Source organism: Apodemus sylvaticus, chromosome 20 (genome assembly GCF_947179515.1).
Source record: "Apodemus sylvaticus chromosome 20, mApoSyl1.1, whole genome shotgun sequence".
In the NCBI taxonomy this organism is placed as follows: Eukaryota; Metazoa; Chordata; class Mammalia; order Rodentia; family Muridae; genus Apodemus; species Apodemus sylvaticus.
The window spans coordinates 35185491-35191490 of NC_067491.1; the positions used below are offsets into that span (position 1 = coordinate 35185491).

General features: G+C 36.0%; 1 pseudogene; it reads left to right on the top strand.

Annotated features, from left to right (window-relative positions):
- The window catches only part of LOC127670522 (uncharacterized), a 64217-nt pseudogene extending 59178 nt beyond the window's left edge, over positions 1-5039 (top strand).
- Positions 5040-6000: the final 961 nt, after the last annotated feature.

A 6000-nucleotide genomic window follows, 5' to 3' on the forward strand; every position in this document is an offset into this window, starting at 1 on the left:
ATCTATTGAACACCACAGATGGCTGGGAAGCTGAGATCATGGGGACTTTCTCATGTAGTGTTTAGTTTCTTACAGACTGTATTTCCAGGGTAAATGAGCTATTTGAACAAGTCTTGGAGTTCAAGAGAAGGAAAATTCTAAGGAACAGGGGGCAAACTCTATCTGTTTCTGAAGGTTCAGGCTCTGAAATTGGTTTGATTAATAATTATTTCACACTTTCGGCTGAAAAGTTTTCAGAAGGGAAGAAAGTCCTAGGCATGGCAACCATATTTAATTTACCTTACAAGGCACACAATTTTGAGTAAAGAAGTGGTATGATTTATAGGTAAAACATTTTGTGGCCACGTAGTTTTTGATGGTACACACAGCTCTGAGACAATAATGTAGACAACGATGGAAATGAAGGAAACCATCCTGGTGAGAAGGCAAAACACTTCTTTTTTAGAAACTTACAACAGTGATGTGCACCAGATCTTTTAAAGTGATGCTAATTGGGGTAGGGGTAGGAAAAAAACTCTAGTAATTCCCATCTTAAAACAAGCTTGAGGGCTAAACCATTGAACAGTGTTCTTTTAGTGTTAATTAAGTTAATTACATTTAAAATTATGTCATTTTATCAGTTGCGAAATTAAATAGAGGGTATCTTTTGCTTGTACTTTTGAAAAAATATTGTTTTCCATATATTCAGGTATTTTCTACTTGAAATCTTCAATTTCTTGGGAGTTAGAGGGTGGAGAGAGAAGAGAGGAGATAAAGAGAGAAAGAGAGAGAGAGAGAGAGAGAGAGAGAGAGAGAGAGAGAGAGAGAGAGAGAGAGAGAGAGAGAGAGAATGTGTGTGGTGTCTGTGTGAGCTAGGATGGTATTTATTATGTTTTTCCTCCTTAATTGTAGACTTGGAATCACAATCTGCCAAGGCTTCTTCAGGGTGAGTCTCTAACAAGCTGTTGAAAGGCAAAAGAACCCTATTTCTAATTTAAGTTTGACATAATGTTTTAGCATTTGGCTACTAAATTCAACTCTTCTGAGTTCCATAGCTTTAAAGAGGTGCCTCTTAGATTTTAAAAATAAATTTTAAGGCTCCAAATGTCAAATGTGAGCAAGTTTATCAAAGTAGATTCATTAATTTCTGTAGCTTGGATGTAGTCTGTATGAAGAAAGAAAATAATGAAGTTTAGTGTATAAATTCAAACATTTTAAAGCAAAGGTAGGTCATCTTGAATTTAAAAATCAACAACTGGGTAAGTAAATGTTAGAACAGAATTTACTCATTAATAGTTTATCAGTTATTGATAAATTGATTAGTTCTGTCTATTGGATGTGTGAGAGAGTCAGACAGCTAAGCTTATTACAGCAATGGTAAAACACGTGCCAAGAAAGAAAATGGCGTCAATACCTGCAAAATGTTACCATGATTAGACTGAAATGACATGTTAGTACTCTAGAAGTCGTTCATCCCTCAGAGTTACCAGTCTCCAAGGCTTATGGAAGCATACATTATCAAACAAGAAAACACCAAGAAGAAATATTAAATAGGATTTCTTTAGCAATTATGTACTAAGCCAGTAAGAATTATAATACTGTTTAAATATAGCAATCATATCAAGGCAAAAATTTTAGAATCTTGAACGTTTAGAGTTGGGAAAGGTTTTGTGAACAACTGGCCTCTTCCTCTCCACTAATATCTTACTTGTAGATATATCCCATAGTGCTATTAAGTACCTTGAGATTTTGAATTGTCCTAATAAACTATACATTTATCATTAGGTACTAGGTACCATTGTGGCATTGTTGTTTCTATCAATTTATTTCTGTAATATTGTAAAAGTAACAAATACAGCCAACACTTATTCAGAGGTTGAAATATTTGTTGCTTATAATAAATGGAGATGTGACACTATTAGATATGAAAATGGTATTGTCTATAGACAGTTTGTATGGGAACTTATGTTTTCTATTGGGGTATGGCCTCTGGCTTCAACTCTAGGTTTTCATTGCCCCTCACTCTGGACTACATTGCAGTAGGAGGAATTTTAGATGAAATGTAGGAAGCTACTAAAGTTAATGAAGAATGATAGACCCATCACACCTGCATCAGTACCATAATGCAACATGAGCTCTGACTAACCTAATACTCCTTTTTTTTCATAACTATGCTATGATTGCTACAGCATGCCTTAGAAATAAGCTGTATGACAAGATAGCTTTGAAGATATTAAGGAATTTGTCTGTGTTTATAACTTGAAACTCGAATTAGAACTCGGGATCAGTTGGCTCCCAAGATTAGAAGTCATATTAATCCTGTTTTATGCATTCTACTGATAGTATTTGTAACTGATAAAAGAAATGTCATTGCTTCTGTTTTGTAGTACATCTTCATAAGTGACCTCCTCATAGAGTACTGTTTTATAGTACTGAATTTTATTTTCAATATTTTTCACTTCTAGTTTTTATATAAATACAGGAATATCTATCATTATATGTTCATGGTGGATTTTAATGGATTGTTTGTTTGTTTGTTTGTTAATTTTTTATTTGGTTTGAATCAGAGTATTATCATGTAGCCCTAGTTAGCCTGGAACTCACGGTGCATAACAGAGGTTGGCCTCAAACTTTTTTTTTTAATTTATTGATATATTTATTTACATTTCACATGATTTCCCCTTTTCTGGACCCCCACTTCCCGAAAGTCCCATCAGTCCCCTTCCCTCCCCCTGTTTTCCCACCCAACCCTTCCCACTTCCCTGTTCTGATTTTGTTATATACTGCTTCACTGAGTCTTTCCAGAACAAGGGGCCACTCCTCCGTTCTTCTTGTACCTCATTTGATGTGTGGATTATGTTTTGGGTATTCCAGTTTTCTAGGTTAATATCCACTTATTAGTGAGTGCATACCATGATTCATCTTTTGAGTCTGGGTTACCTCACTTAGTATGATGTTCTCCAGCTCCATCCATTTGCCTAAGAATTTCATGAATTCATTGTTTCTAATGGCTGAATAGTACTCCATTGTGTATATATACCACATTTTTTTGCATCCACTCCACTCCTGGGCATATACCCAAAAGATTCCCCAGCATGTAATAAGGATACATGTTCCACTATGTTCATAGCAGCCCTATTTATAACTGCCAGAAGTTGGCCTCAAACTTTTGATTGTCCCAATTCGTGTTTCTTATTCTGTGATTACAGAGCTGCTCCATCGTGTCCAGTTCTAGTATCAATTTTTAATTAGTTTGTTTATTTTTATATGTATGAATGTCTTGCCTGCACATATGTCTGTGTACCACATGTGTGTGTCCAGGTAGACCAGAAGAAAGCAGGTCTTTTACTATCATAGGTACAGATAATCCTACCACGGTAACATAAGCTACCATAAGGGTGCTGGTAATTGATTCTGGATCTTCTGGCAGAGCAGACAGAGTTCTTAACTGCTAACTAGTGTTTCTCAATCTGTAAGTTATGACCCCTTTGGGTGTCAAATGGCTCTCTCACAAGGATTGCCTAAGACCATCTGCATATCAGATATTTACACTATGATTCCTAACAGTTATGAAATAGCAATGGAAATAAGTTTATGGTTGGGAGTCAGCACAACATAAGGAGTTGTACTAAAGGGTCGCAGCGTGAGGGAGGCTGAGATTCCTTGTGCTAAGGTATTTCTTCAGCCCTCTATCCTAGCTTTTTAAAAATCAGTTACATTTCATAGCACTCTCAGGGTATTTTGTTCTCCCTTCTAAGTAGGACTGAAGTATCCACATTTTGGTCTTCCTTTCTCTTGAGCTTCATGTAGTCTGTGAATTATATATTGGGTATTCCGAGCTTCTGGGCAAACGTCTACTTATCAGTGAGTGCATATCACATGTGTTCTTTGTGATTGGGTTACCTCACTCAGGATATTTTCTAGTTCCATCCATTTGCCTAAGAATTTCATACTTTCGTTGCTTTTTATAGCTGAGTAGTACTCCATTGTGTAAATGTACCACATTTTTCTGTATCCATTCCTCTGTTAAGGAACATCTGACTTCTTTCCAGCTTCTGGCTATTATAAATAAGGCTACTATAAACATAGTGGAGCATGTGTCCTTATGACATGTTGGAGCATCTTCTGGGTATATGCCCAGGAATGATATTTCTGGGTCCCCAGAAAATTGGACACAGTACTACTGAGAACCCAGCTAATTTCATTGATTGACGTTTTTTTGTTAAATGTTTCTTTTGAATATTTCTTAGTATCAACAAATAATATAGTAACAAGCTATTCAGATATGTACACAAGGATAGAAATGCTGTATCCTGACATTTACATATTTTAATGAAGTGGTAATTTATATAACAAGCAGAGATTATAGCTGAGCACAAAAAGAAGAATTCACCAAAGGTTTAAGCTTTCAAATCTAATTTATCTTAAAAGTTTCAAAAATGATCAGTATTTGTTATCTCTTTAAAGTTTCAGTATAGCTCTTCCTGTAAGCAGCCAGAGGTGACCTGTGAAGATAGTTTACTACTCTCTTGATCCAGAAAACCCCACAAAATCATGCAAATCAAGAGCTTCAAACCTTTGTGTTCACTTTGAGAATACTCGGGAGACTGCCCAGGCCATCAGGCATATCCAGATCTGCAAAGCCACCATGTATCTGAAGGGTGTCACTTTAAAGAAGTGTGCTATTCCACGGTATAACTGTGGAGTCGATAGGTGCGGCCAGGCCAAACGGTGGGGCTGAACACAGGGATGGTGGTCAAAATGAGTGCTGAAATTTTGCTGCAATGCTTTAAAATGCAGAGAGTAATGCTGAGTTTAAGGGTTTAGATGTAAGTCGTCTAGTCATTGAACACATCCAGGTGAACAAGGCAGCTAAGATGCGCCAACGGACCTACCGAGCTCATGGTGGGATTAATTCGGACATGAGTTCCCCCTGCCACATTGAGATGATACTCACTGAGAAGGAACAGATTGTTCCAAATCCAGAAGAGATCGTTTCACAGAAAAAAAAAAGATCCCAGAAGAAACTGAAGAAACAAAAACTCATGGCGCAGGAATAAATTCAGCACAAAATAAATGCAGATGAAGTAAAAAAATAAAGTTACAGTAGAAACAATGCTTTTTAGCATCTCAATTAAATTGTTTTTATCTATTTTAATTGTTTTACCTTTAATGAGGATCTTAGAATATTGAAAATATATACATAATTTCCATTGTTATGTAGCTACAATACAGCCAACTTCCAAATCTAGAATTGTACTATTTCAGAGTAGTATTCTAAAGGAATATGATGTTGCATATAAAATATTTGAAATCATTATGTTACATAATTTGAGATGCTAAAAAGCATTGTTTCTACTGTAACTTTATTTTTTTACTTCATCTGTTAAATAATGTTTTACTTATAAATCAATAAGCCTCAAATGTTAGGTTAATCCAGAATTAAACAAAATACTAAATAATCTTGCGTTCTTCTGTTACTGTCTTTTGACTCCAGTTCATGTTTGGATTTGACTGGTTTTCAAGCGCTCAGCAGCTACGTATCACTAGTGCTTTGTGCTTTGAAGGGAACAGCTCTATGTGTTTTTGCTAATAGTTATGATAATGATATCTACGGGTGCTGATTCATTAAGGCAAGTCACAGATTAGGAACCCGCAGAAATTACCCCTTTAAAAACTCCAAGTGACAATAGTTCACCCTGTGTTTTCGTAGGTGAGTTTTCATCAACTTAGTGGCTATGGCTGGAATCCCAAGCTATGAGCAAGGGAACAAGGAATTCACCATGTAGCTATTGACCCACTGAGAGTCAGTCAACTCACCTGCACTATGAAACTGGCTAAGGCTAGTGCTGGGTACATAGTAGACACCTCATATTCATTTTTTTTTATTGAGATGATAATATTTTGTTCAGAATCATCCAGCTGCCTAGGAGTCTTTTTCTAACAGAACTCCAAAACTCTTAGTCGATGGAATAATTTGTTGTCATTGTTGTTGTTGTTTTATACCTAAAACATAGCTTG